This window comes from Papio anubis, chromosome Y (assembly GCF_008728515.1).
Source record: "Papio anubis isolate 15944 chromosome Y, Panubis1.0, whole genome shotgun sequence".
Taxonomy (NCBI): Eukaryota; Metazoa; Chordata; class Mammalia; order Primates; family Cercopithecidae; genus Papio; species Papio anubis.
Window position 1 is genome coordinate 2,662,596 of NC_044997.1, and position 14,546 is coordinate 2,677,141.

Genomic DNA, 14,546 nt, shown 5'->3' on the forward strand with positions numbered 1-14,546 from the left:
AATTCTATACAGGGTTTTTACCCTAAATGTCCATAGGCATTATCATATATATTTAAAGCACAGAAGGTTTTAATCTGAAGTCACCTTTGGCAACCTTGAAATATATAAACTATGACTTCCACAATGAAATTATATACTTGAGTTAGTTTCAATGCATTGAAAGAACAAAGGAAGAGATCACCTGTACCCGTTAAAATAAAATGACAAAAACATTTCTATTTAAGACAAAGCCCACTTTAAAGATCAAATAACCACCACCATTTCCCCCAAAACTGGAAAGAAATGATCTGGCTTTTAGAAACACAACTCAGCATACAAAGATCGATGCTTTTGCCAGTGATTAACCTATCACGTTGAGTACCTACAGCTAAACATCCAGAGAACAAAAACAAGTCAGAAGTCAGAGTAGGCTTTGCTGGGCACCTCCCATTCTGGATTTTGCAGCTGGACATGTATTGAACAGGTAGGACATCGGATTCCCCATTGTGTGTCCTTCGATTGCTCTCGCCGTTCATGGAAATGTCAGTGACCCGGAATCTTGGTGCAGTGTTTCATTTTGTCCTCTTGCAGAATTCAGTGCTGTAATTCACCATACCCTCAAAGGCAGCATTATTTATTCTGGAAATATTGGTCCAGTATAAGATCCCATGGGTAAGGATAGTATACACTTGATGGCTCCAGCTGACAGCAGCTTGTCCGCGGCATGACAGACGGTGCCGCATGTGTCAGCCATGTCATCCACGAGGATGGCCACGCGGTCCTTCACGTCGCCCACCAGGACCATCCGGTCCACTTCATTCGCCTTCTTCCTCTCTTTGCGGATCAAAGCAAATTCCACATTCAACCTGTCTGCAATTGACGTGACCCTTTTGGCTTCCCCTGCCTCAGGTGAAACAATGATACAGTTCTTCCACTCGGCAGTGTTTTCCCGAATCCACTGCAGGACTGCGGGCTCCGCATACAAATTATCCACAGGAATATCAAAGAATCCCCGTATCCGAGAGGCATGCATGTCCATGGTGATGATGTGATCCGCCCCGGCCACCGACAGCATATTGACCACAGGTTTTGCAGAAATTGGGGCATGACTCTTGTCCTTTTAATCTCGTCGGGCATATGGGAAACACGGGATCACAGCAGTCACCCTGGATGATGACGCGATCTTGCAGGCATTGATCATGATAAGGAGCTCCATCAGGTTGTCGTTAATTTCCCCGCAGCCACTCTGGATGATGTAGACATCTTCCCCTCTCACACTTTCACCAGTCTCCACGCTGGTCTCCTGGTTGCTGAACTTCTTGGTGACCACCTTGCCCAGCTCCAGGCCCAGACGGTTGGCCACGCGCTGGGACAGGTCCTGATGCGAGCTGCCGCTGAACAGCGTGATGTTGGGCATGGTAGGGCGCGGGACTCCGAGGGGCGCGCGGTGGCGCAGAAGGTGGTGGAGGCGACAGCGACAGCGACACGGGGGGCTGCTGCTGCTCCAGATTGAAATTCTTGACTGTCTCTTCATCTTCTGTAAAATTATCTCTAGACATATTGTGGCTTAAACTCTAGTAGTTTCCTATACCTCCTCCCACTATTTATACAGTGAGAATGTATTCTGGGTATGTGACCATGAAGTGAGTTGTAGGATGCAATGAGCAGAAGGAACATAGGCACCAAGACAACTGCTGCTGCCAGGAATACTTCCTAACGTCAAGCCCCATCAGGAAGATTGAACAAATTGTAGAGAACCTAAAACATCCCTGTAAGTAGAGAGAAAATATATTAAGCAATTAACCAGATTATTTAACATGCCATTAGTTACTTTACTTTCTTCCTTTCTTGTTTAATGGTACCAAAGACTAGGTAGGTGTGTACTGCTAGCATCTTCTTCCTGCTGCTCAAGTTTGCATTTCGTGTAAATTCCCTGTGAATAAATATTTTACTACCTACCCACTATAGTTCTCTGCCTCCTTCTTTGGTCTGAGCTTGCACTCTGTTAATAGCAGCTCAAGGGGTTACCCAAACTAGACATCAGAAATTTATCACTGATTCTTCTGTCTCACTGGTCATGTTCAGTGTTCAGCTAAGTGAAATATTTATGGAGGGCAATTCTTGGTTCTAGCATGAAGTTTTTTTGGGAAAACTGGTGATACAATCAGTAGTCAATTTATGAAATGGGCTTGGGGAATGAAGGATCCCTGGGGAAAATCTTGGGTTAGCTGACCTAGTCAATAGAGTGACCAATGAGTCCCATGTTTGAGGCACATGGGCATCTACATGACTACAGGATATTCTAAAAATGCCCCGCGATTCATAACTCTGTTGGAGGAACTAAAAATGGGTCATGGCTGTAAGGAAGAGATAAAAATGACGACGCATATGTCTAGGAGGCCTCTGTCATGAGAAGTGCCACAGGAAACAGATAGGTAGTTAGCTGCAGAGGCAAAAGTAAGAAAACTGGTGTAGGAATTGAAATCAGAAAAGAATATGTAAATGTCCACTATTCTGCTGGCCACCAAGCTAGCCAATAAGTTTTCAGATCAGGATAAGAAGTCAGAAATTTTTGGCCTGGCATGGTGGCTCGCGCCTGTAATCCCAGCTCTTTGGGAGGCCAAGGCAGGTGGATCGCGAAGTCAGGAGTTTGAGACCAGCCTGATCAACATGTTGAAATCCCGTCTCTACTAAAAATACAAAAATTAGCCAGGTGTTGTGGTGCATGCCTATAGTCTTGGCTATTTGGGAGGCTGAGGCTATTCGCTTAAACCCAGGACAAGGTGGAGGCTGCAGTGAGCTGAGATGGCACCACTGCACTCCAGCCTGGACAACAGAGCAAGGCTCCATCTCAAACAAACACACACACACACAAACAAAAAAAGAAATCAGAAACGTTGGTATGTATATACATTAAGACACAGGACAGAAAGCTCCCCAAGGTGAAAGTGTGTGCCATCGTGTCACATACAGATTGGGATGGAAAGACCTAGAACTCATTGGAAATTGAGGATGATAATGAGACTGATGTGACACTGGAAGATGAGAAGGAGAAAGATAGAATGGAGGAGGCCCAATGCGTATTCAGCATAAGCTGAATATTGAGTAGGGACATGCTAGAGGCCAGTTGCCTATGCTGGAGCATATGCCATCTGAACTGGTGGAGATTACTGCTGAGTTTCAGCAGGAACCTGGGGAGACCATTTCTGCATGGCTGCTGAAGTTATGGGATATGGATGTACATGGTATGTAACTTTCTGGATAAGAAGCAGAAAAGGTAATAAAACTACCCATATTGTCTATGACAACACTTGGGACAGAGTAAGTAGCATCTTGGGCGCCCATGTCAGTGGATTAGGTTATTAGCTCCTGTTGGAAAGCATAGCCCAATAAGGAGGACTTGCCAGGAAATATATAGAGGAAGTACAGCAGATCCCAGGGGAACTAGGAATTTCATACAGAAGTGATCATAAAACTTATGAAGCCTTGCAGACTGGGAGCTGCAACTAGGAAGCTGCTAACTTCCTCCCTTTGAAGGATTGTGACTAGAAGGCAATATAGATTGCCAGACAGTCACAAGGAAATACAAGAGTGCATTCTGGTGTAGTAAAAGCTGGGGATGGCATGACTGGTTCAAAGCAACTTTAGTAACCCTGGATGGCCTGATACAGATGCCAGATGGCTTGTGGATAATGAAAATGGATTACAGAAAAATTTTAAAAGTGATGCCTTTCATACATGTTCTTTGTTAGACATTTCTTTGCTACAGCACTTAGAATATTACCTAAGAACTTAGAGTACTGGATTTTGCTGATTACTTTTTTTAATATTGCCTAACGACAAGCTCAGAGGATCAGTTTGCTTTCACATGGGAAGGACAGCAGCAGACCTTTAAGGTGTTACTGCAAGAATGCACATACAGCCCTATAATCTACAAGATGGTGGCCTGCAACTGAATTCTGTTTTCATCCCCCTAAACATATTTAGGACTGTTGACCAGATGGTAGGAGACCCCAAAATTTGCTTTAACTCGTGAGTAATATAAGAAATCATCTAGATGGCTTAACACACTCTCAGTGCTTTTTTTCTTCTTTTTCCTTTTTCTTTTTTTTGATAGAAAAATTCTTTAAGCAAAACAAATCTACACGTTGAACTTATAGCTTAACTAGAATAAATCTAAGTTAAACTATATAGAGACCAAACAGATAATGACTGTTATATATGCAGGCTTTCTCAAAGCAGGGATTCCTAGTTCCATGTAAGACCTCTTAAAAGTGAAAATTCAATTCTGTAGATGAAAACGGTTATCCTAGCGGGTTAACCATACAATGTCATACACAGACGCTGCTTTTAAGCCATTTTTTCCATATTCATATAGTTTCAAAACATGAGAAGTATTTTACTTATGGGAAAGTGCCAAATTACCTGATATTCAAAGTATCTTAGAAATGCTAAATTTTTGTAACATTGGCTTCACTCTGATTTAGTCCATACACATCAATGTACAGACTGTCAAAGTACTATCTTAGAACAATTAATGTTTGCATTTTTGGAATCTAGAAATGAAAATAAAACATCTACTATAGCCATGTTTTCAAATAGGTAAGTTTCCTTATATAGCATTTATTTATTGTATAAGCATCATAGGTTTTTTCTTTCAATTAAGTCCTATTTAGTGACTTCCTAAAGACATTGTTAACAGCATAGAAACTTGAGGCATTTCTCTTTATTTTTGTGTGTGTGTGAGACGGAGTCTCGCTCTGCCGCCCAGGCTGGAGTACAGTGGCCGGATCTCAGCTCACTGCAAGCTCCGCCTCCCGGGTTCACGCCATTCTCCTGCCTCAGCCTCCCGAGTAGCTGGGACTACAGGCGCCCGCCACCACGCCCGGCTAATTTTTTGTATTTTTTAGTAGAGACGGGGTTTCACCGTGTTAGCCAGGATGGTCTCGATCTCTTGACCTCATGATCCGCCCGCCTCGGCCTCCCAAAGTGCTGAGATTACAGGCGTGAGCCACCGCGCCCGGCCGGCATTTCTCAAAAATAAACTTATTTAGTTTTCAGTTTTAGTTACTAGTGCCTGCCTGTGAAAAGGACCTTAAATGATTTAACCCTAAAGCCACATTCATTCCTGTATGTACGCAGTCTGTTATCTGCAGAGAAGTAATAAGACTTCATTCCTTTTTCATTTCTTTTCATAGTATAAAATACTAGTCACATGTGCATTGTAAGTGGAGAGATGTACCTTGTGTTGCCACTACCCATGATTGCCTCATATATAATTTATCCTTAATGAGTCTTTGACTAAATACCAACCTGGAGTGGTCTGCTCTTTAGTCTGATTTTGCTTTCTACTTATGAAGGTGTATCACCTAGTAACTGATCAAAGTAATAAGTTTGAGAAATAAGGCATCCCTGGGGAGAAATTCCAGATTGCTTGACCTAGGCTATGTGATGACCTCATGATCTGCCTGCCTTGGCCTTCCAAAGTGCTGAGATAACAGGTGTGAGCCACCGAGCTCGGCCAGAAGTGCAGTATTCTTTATGTGTGTCAAATGCTGCAGTTAAACAAACAAAAAACTACCACAAAAAAGTTATGTATTTAAATCTTTAAGGTTCTGCTTTCATGTTGACTGTACTATCATGTACATGCTATAAAAAAATAGTTGAGGAAAGACATATTAGAAGAGCTACCAGCATCCTGTCCCCACAAAAATACAACTAGAAACAATTCAAATCCAAGAAAATTATCTTGCTTTTATCAAAATTTTGGAAAGAAGCAAAGATAATTCCTAGGCTTACAAAATTGGAAGAAGCTGTGACTGGTAACAGAAAGAGTTATTTCATACTGCATCACTCCTACCCAAGGCCATAATACCAAGCACAGAGAATTTCCCTTGACCCACAATTGCCAACGTTGGGGGAAGGAAGTAGAGGTGAAAATTCAGTCTTTCCACTGATCTGGGAATCTTCAAAAAAAGGCCACTTTGAGTTCATTCCAGGGGAACCACTTAGAATGCAAGGGGGCTCAACTGCCTGGGATAAACTGAGGACAAAGAGTAGGACACTAATTATAGTAACTGGCAAGTAAATCTTAGTGGCTTCTCTGTTCTCAGAGCAGAAATGACACATAGTAAAGAGGCGGCTTGCAGATAGGGTCCATGGAGAGCTGCGTGGTCAAAAGCGCATGGCTGATGCTTAAAACCATCTAAGGCCTATGGACTCATGTTGGCTGCTTTTGTTGTATGCTTTTCTCTTCTATGCTGCAAGGTATAGTTTCATCTTACTGGATTCAAAGGTTAGAATGGGCATGGATCCACGGCATGCAAAAAGACCTCGGTATTAATGTTTTGCTGGTTAAACTCAGTCATATGGTACTGGGGAGGAACACAGCCTTACAGTCTGCCATGGGATGGTAGCTCATGAGTTAATTCTGTTTTCTTTTTTACCTGGCATTGTGTGGTCACCTTACATAGATGACATCATGTTAGTTCCTCCTAAAGACCACTCTGATTTTGGAGATCAAACATTTCTGGTCATGAGAATTATGAGAATTAGTAGAGAGTGTCTACAAAATGCAGGGACAAGGCACTTCTGTAAACTTCCTGGGAGTAGTCATTAAGTTAGGTAGGAATCAGATAACACTTGAAGTGGTGGCAGATATGGCCATACAGTAAAGGAAGCTTTTTTGGAACTGTTGAGGTACTAGAGAGCCTTTTTAATTACATCTGGCCAATGAATTAGTGCACTATATAGGTTAATTAAAATGAGAGCACTCTGGTATTAGAAACAGTAACAACACGCTTTTGAAAAGGCAAAGTTTGGTATTACTGATAAGGCTCTAGGATTAGCAAGAATGTGATTGTCCTTTGAACTGGAAATGTGTGTCTCTGAAAATAAAATGAAATGGGTGCTATGGCAGCCAAAAAACAAAAAAACAAACAAAAAAAAGAATAGAGTTCATTAGGATTTTGGTAACAGCTTTAGAGGGGAGTTGAACAACTCTATGCTAGGATAGAATAGCAGCCATTGCAGGATGTGCTGCCCTTATTCAAACTGAACCCCTAATCAAAGATAATTCAGTCAGTCTTAGTATCACTTATCCCCGTCAAGGAGTGGGTCATCAGTATGTTCAAATGCCTATGCTCTGCCGCAACTCAGACTCCTACACATACAAAGTAACATACATACTTTCAGCAGTGTAGCTCACTATCTAGGAGTTTACAGCCAGATGAAATGCAGCTATTACTGCAGACTGTGGTCTATCAAGACTTGGGGCCGGGCGCGGTGGCTCCAGCCTGTAATCCCAGCACTTTGGGAGGCCGAGACGGGCAGATCATGAGGTCAGGAGATCGAGACCACCTGGCTAACACGGTGAAACTCCATCTCTACTAAAAATACTTAAAAAACCTAGTCGGGCGAGGTGGCTGCCTGTAGTCCCAGCTACTCGGGAGGCTGGAGGCAGGAGAATGGCGTGGAACCCGGGAGGCGGAGCTTGCAGTGAGCCGGAGATCCGCCACTGCATCTCCAGCCTGGGCGACACAGCCAAACTCCGCCTCCAAAAAAAAAAAAAAAAAAAAAAAAAAAAAAAAAAAAAAAAGACTTGAATGTAAAGGGACAAAGCAACTCCAGACTCCTGAGGCAGTACCACAAAGACTGAAGAAAAGGGCTTCATATCCCCATAGATCTAACAAAGGCAATTTTTCTTTAGGAACAACAGTAACATTTTACTCTTAGACAAAGATGACTTGGGTTGAGTTCAGGAAACACCAGAGCAGCTAATGGGCAATGTTAAGCTATATGAACATTACTTATGTAAGAACTATGATGTTTAACTCTTTGCACTGACAGTTGGGCCATCAGAAAAGGCTTGTTTCTTGGGATGGACCAATGGGCAGAGGAGGTAGGGACAATTATGCGAAAGCCATCTTGGGGCAGAAAATGTTACAAAACATTGGGAAAGGCCAAAAGAACCACATGCTAATTTGCAAATGGGTCAGGTAGAAGCTCATGCCCTTTAGTCACCACTAGAAAATCATAAAGCACAAAATATATACTGTGACTCCCCAGTCAGGTCTTTTAACATTAATTTTGATCAACCACAAAACATTGTTTAGTTTTCATAATCTGGCATGGAAATATCTCACGGTTTTACCTGACTAAAGCAGTCTTGAGACATTGGGGGATGGTAGAAAGTCAAGGAGTTTTTTGGTAGAATATGTTAGACAATGGGTTTTGCTTTATATAGAGAAAAACAAAACACAGGTAGAAAATTACAGTAATTTCTGCAACTGCGTCATAAAAAGGCCTCTGCTTTTCTCTAAGAACAAAGAAGTGGGTTTAGAATTAAGTCTTTGGTGAGGTACTTGGGTTTCAGGAAATCTGAAACAAATAGCACTTGTTCTGCTCAAATATGTCTTTCCTGTACTAAAAGAGCGAAGGAGTAAAAAAGTAGAGAGTTTCAGAAATCTTGCCAGTTTTCACTTTCTACCTGGAAAAAATGTCTTTACCCAGGTACTGCTCTTTGCTGTTTATGTCCTAAACTAACTGTCTCTTGAAGCTAGTGCTAACACTGCATTTCTGAATAATGACTCAACAGTAGAGTAAGTTTAAAGATGTCCTGGCTATGTGTTTGTTATGGAAAACAGGAAACAGCCAATGATTTCTATGGAGCATATTCTCAAAACAGTCTCTAATATACACAATAATAAAACCTTTCTTCTTTTGCATATGGAAGATTGCAATTGTCCATTTTCATATTACTATAATTTTTAGAATATATAGCACATCTATATGGTTCAAATATCAAAGTAAAATGAGAAGCATATTAGAGAAAGAATCGAATAGATAGAACAAATAGTGATAAAGGGCATATCACCACCAATCCCACAGAAATACAAATGACCATCAGAGAATACTGTAATCACCTCTATACAAATAAACTAGAAAATCTAGAAGAAAGGAATAAATTCCTGGATACATACATTGTCCCAAGACTAAACCACGAATAAGTTGAATTCCTGAATAGACGAAAAACAAGTTCTGAAATTGAGGCAGAAATAAATAGCCTACTATCCAAAGGAAGTTTGGGACCAGACAGATTCATAACCAAATTCTACCAGAAGTATAACGATGAGCTGGTACCATTCCTTCTGAAACGATTCCAAACAATAGAAAAAGAGAGAATCGTTCGTAACTCATTTTATGAGGCCAGCATCATCATGATGCCAAAATCTGGCAGAGACACAACAAAAGAAAAGAAAATTTCCGGCCAATATCTCTGATGAACATTGATGTGAAAATTGTCACTAAAATACTGGCAAACTGGATCCAGTAGCACATAAAAAACTTACCCACCATGATCAAGTCAGCTTCATCCCTGGGATGCAAGACTGGTTCAACATATGCAAATCAATTAATGAAATCCATCACATAAACAGAAACAATGACAAAAACCACGTGATTATCTCAATGGAGGCAGAAAAGGCCTTCGACAAAATTCAACAGCCCTTCATGCTAAACACTGAATAAAAACTAGGCATTGGTGGAATGTATCTTAAAATAATAAGAGCTATTTATGACAAACCCACAGCCAATATCATACTGAATGGGCGAAAACTGGAAGCATTCCCTTTGAAAACTGGCACAAGACAAGGATGCCCTCTCTCACCACTCCTATTCAACACAGTGTTGGAAGTTCTGGCTAGGGCAATCAGGCAAGAGAAAGAAATAAAGAGTATTCAGTTAGGAAGAGAGGAAGTCAAATTGTCTCTGTTTGCAGATGACATGTTTGTATATTTAGAAAACCCCATCTCTCAGCCCAAAATCTCTTTAAACTGATAAGCAACTTCAGCAACGTCTCAGGATACAAAATCAATGTGCAAAAATCACAAGCATTCCTATACACCAGTAACAGAGAAACAGGGAGCCAGATCATGAGTGAACTCCCATTCATAATTCCTACAAAGAAAATAAAATACCTAGGAATCCAACTTACAAGGGATGCGATGAATCTTTTCATGGAGAAACACAAACCAATACTCAAGGAAATAAGAGAGGACACAAACAAATGGAAAAACATTCCATCCTCTAGCATAGGAAGAATCAATATCATGAAAATGGTCATACTGCCCAAAGTAATTCATAGATTCAATGCTATCTCAATCAAGCTATCAATGACATTCTTCACAGAACTGGAAAAAACTACTTTAACATTCATATGGAACAAAAAAAGAGATGGTATAGCCACGATAGTCCTCAGCAAAAAGACCAAAGCTGGAGGCATCATGCTACCTGACTTCAAACTATACAAAAGTCTTCAGTAACCAAAACAGTACAGTACTAGTACCAAAACAGGTATATAGACCAATGGAACAGAACAGAGGCCTTAGAAATAATTCTACACATGTACAACCATCTGATCTTTGACAAACATGACAAAAGCAATGGAGAAAGGATTCCCTATTTAATAAATGGTATTGGGAAAACTGGCTAGCCCTAGGCAGAAAGCTGAAACTGATCCCTTCCTTGCAACTTATATAAAAATTAACTCAACATGGATTAAAGACTTAAACATAAGATCTATGAAACCTGGAAGAAAACCTAGGTAATACCATTTAGGACATAGGCATGGGCTAAGACTTCATAACTAAAACACCAAAAGCAATTGCAGTAGAAGTCAGAATTGACAAATGGGATTTGATTAAACTAAAGAGCTTATGCACAGCAAAAGAAACTATCATCAGAGTGAACAAGCAACCTACGGAATGGGAGAAAATTTTTCCTATCTATCCATCCGACAAAGGGCTAATATCCAGAATCTACTAAGAACTGAAACAAATTTACAAGAGAAAAAAAAAAAACCAACCATAACATGGTCAAAGTATATAAACAGAGACTTCTTAAAAGAAGACATTTATACAGCCAAAAAACATATTTAAAAAAGCTTCTCATCACTGGTCATTAGGTAAATGCAAATCAAAACCACAATGAGATACCATCTGAGATACCATCTCATGCCAGTTAGAATGGCAGTCATTAAGAAGTCGCGAAACAACAGATGCTGGAGAGGATGTGGAGAAATAGGAATGCTTTTACACTGGGTGTGGGAGTGTAAATTAGTTTAACCATTGTGGGAAGACAGTGTGGTAATTCCTCAAGGATCCTGTCTCCTTGAACTTGGGGATTCTCTGTAAAGAGGCCCTTGGGTTTCACCATCCAAACACAAGCAGGTCATTCCCAAAGACAAAGGAATATCAGCACACTGACTTAGACCCTCAGGAAGTTACAAGGCACCATCTTTAAATCCCACATTCTTATGGCAGCACTGTTAAAATAATCAGTAATTTTTCATTCCACATAAACATTCACTGATAAGCCTGAGACTTAAAGAAAATGCCAGGAAGTCAAAATAGTGAAAACTACATTGTACTTTGTCAATGTAAATAACAGAAAGTTCCTTCAAAATAGATGTTTCTTTGGAAACAGAGCATTGCAAAAGGAACATACATGCCATAATAAACTATATGCATATTTAGGGAGGTAAAGGAAGACAAAGGTTACTAAAGGGAAACATGAGGATGATGACATAACTGTTTTGAAACAATTATCTTTGGCTACAAACATGAATAACAAAAACTCCGACAGCAGTTTGCAAGGTTGTAGTTTTTGCAGCCTTTTGTGACAGTTTTTGTTATCAGATCTACAAGCATGTCATTGGTCCCTGTTTGCCAGGATTTTCTTAACATTAGTGACTACTATTTCATTCTCACAACTTTCATAAATTGTAGCCTCATTTGTGTCTACGATAAACCTTCATTTCTGTACAGAAATTGAGTTATCGCTCAGCATTCCTCAGGCTGCACTTGTAACCACAACTCCTGTAGCACTAGATCCTGACCATTTGCCTCCCTGTTGTTCCTATCAGTAGGATCTCTGATGTTAGAATCACAAGCTTCTGTTTAAGAATTGCTTCAGCAGATCCTGAATTGCAGTGAAACAGCTGATGCCAGCAGTTTGAAGACTCCTACAGAGGAACCCAATCAGCATGAGAATACAGCTTCTTTATGGCCCTGTCTCATTACTTCATCCTGCACTCTTCAATCAATCAGTGATCTCCATACTTTGGCCTACTCCAAAACCATTAAAACACCCAGCCCCAGACTCCTTGGAGAGATGGATTTAAGGTTTCCTCTTATCTTCTCATTTGGCAGCCCCATGATTAAATCTCTTTCTCTGCTGCAACCCGGTGTCTTGGAACAGTGACATGCCACACACGGGGCAATGGACCTATTATGGTTACAGGAAAGCCATGACTTGCAGAAATGTGGAAAAAGTTTATAAACCATTTAGGAACAGCAAAAGGAACTTGTGGTCCCATCACTGGCAGAATATTCTATACAACCATGTCCTTCCAAGTTGATCTGGCAACAGAACATCCATACCCCAATATATAGACACTGGAGGCAGTTAAAGTGTGGAATGCAGAAGCAAAGGTGAAACCAAGCCAAGTGGTCGCACCATTCCTAAGCAGAAGTGTAGCAGCTGCTGCCAGCTTGGCTTGCCACTGTCTCATGGATTTTGCCAATAAGGAGGTGAGCAGCCAAGACAGAGTCTAACAGCATCTGACAGATTCTAACAGATTTAAAGAGGCAGAAAAAGCATAGTCAGTATGGTTCCAACTGCCAAGGCTCAAGTCCCACTTGACAATACCAAACCAGGGGAGCCAAGTGTCAGACCCCATGAATCAGGGTGGCCCCTCTGCTGAGAACCTTCCTCTAACTTACTGCCAGGCAGCTTTATAGAGACACGGAGAAGCCTGAAGCTGTATTCTAAAGGGGCTGATGTAGAAGGGCCTATATTCCACTGAGAGTAGAGAGATAGATGGAGGAGAAATGGCCAAGAGCCTATCTTCCTCAGCTGGGGTTGAGGAAATGCCTCTTAGCAGCTCTTTATCAGGTGTTCCTCTGGCTCTGGAAGAAATCACAGAGTATCCCACCATGACATGGGCCAGAATGTGGTCAAACTTTACCTGTGTGGCCCATTTATTGCCAAGCATGGTGGAACCTTTTCACCTACAAACAATTGATAAGTGCCAGGGGAGGAAAACTGTGCCTCAAAAACCCATGCTACACAGCATGGGTCCCCTTTGATCCAGCAGGAGCTCTGTCAACAGTAGCCCAACAAGGAACTTGTGAAGCCAGCCTTAGGTATGGGAAGGTTTAAGATCACATGGTGTTGTATGCTAATGAAATTATGGAGCACAAGTCATTATGGAATGCTGGCTGTTTCTCTTGGCTACTCATTTAGGACTGTTAATCATACCCAGGACAATAGGATAAAATCATCCAAGTTTGTCTTCTGTGCCCTCTGTTTTCTGTTCTGTGATCCTGTGTGCAAGATGGTACAATAGCCCACGTTTGTCTCTTTCCCTGCTCTGTAGTCTTGCATCTGTTTCACTGTTTGTCCATTAAACACCAAGTCCCATAAGAAGTAGGCCCAAAACCTCATGAGAATGACCTTCCCCACAGAGGTCTGAGTTCTGAGTGCTTCTTTCTCTCTCGATCATCAATCACCATTACCTGTTCCAAAACACTGTTTGAGAGGCCAACAATAATAAATTTGGTTACATCAGGTTTGCCTTTGGAGGTATCCTAAGATCTCCCTGGAAAATACCCTGTCTTATGATTTAAAGCATGTCTGTCTGCACACTTTTATCCTTAGCATTTTTGTATTGCAAACCAGGGAGATCTTTTTTCATTCATGTGCGCATGGGTTGCCAGAATTCTTGTGCTATCTTATATTGTAATGTGTAATGTACATAATTTTGTTAATACTTTCAATCCATTCATTTCAGCATCAAATAAGCATTTTTCAGGTAACTGTGACATTTTAGGCATTGAACTGAATGATAAGGACATGCTATCATTTTTGATAAATTTAATGTGTCTCTTTGTATCATTAAAAGCACATGATAAATTACTTTGGCATGTACAACTGCTATTATGCTGAACATCAGATTATAGGTCCTGTCTACACATAGTGGTTGATAGCGCGCTAGCTGTTTTATGATAATGAAGAAAACCTATAAAATGAGAATTCTTCTGCTGAACCTATTGAGCTGCAAAATTACTTGGTTTTATTATGTGGTGGTACAAGAACTTAATGACCACTTTATTGATTTGCTTTCTCTGACTTTTCAGACAACTGTTAAACCAGAAGAAATTTTCTTGACTTTATAGAGCAATTTGTTCTATTTTTCATCCAAAATGTGGTTTTCATACATGACATGAGAAAAATGTGGGTTCTTTTCTCTCATATTATTTTCTGCCTTTATGGAAAAACAAGTATAGGCAGATTAGCTTGCCTGTAGAACAAAGCAAACCACATGCCGGTTTACAAGAGACCTACGCTAAGTGCATGTTTACCATGTCCCATGCTTATGCACACAGAATAAGGATTGTGCTGTTTCAGCCTCATAACCAAACTATGAGCTGTGATCTACAGCTGCCTATTTCACAACAGCTTTTTTTTTTTTTGAGACAGGGTCTCTGTCACTTACGCTGAAGTGC

At 40.8% G+C, this 14,546-nt stretch overlaps 1 pseudogene; it reads right to left on the reverse strand.

Annotated features, from left to right (window-relative positions):
• Nucleotides 1-236: 236 nt before the first annotated feature.
• Nucleotides 237-2,627, reverse strand: LOC116272393 (annotated as a pseudogene).
• Between the last annotated feature and the right edge of the window lie 11,919 nt (nucleotides 2,628-14,546).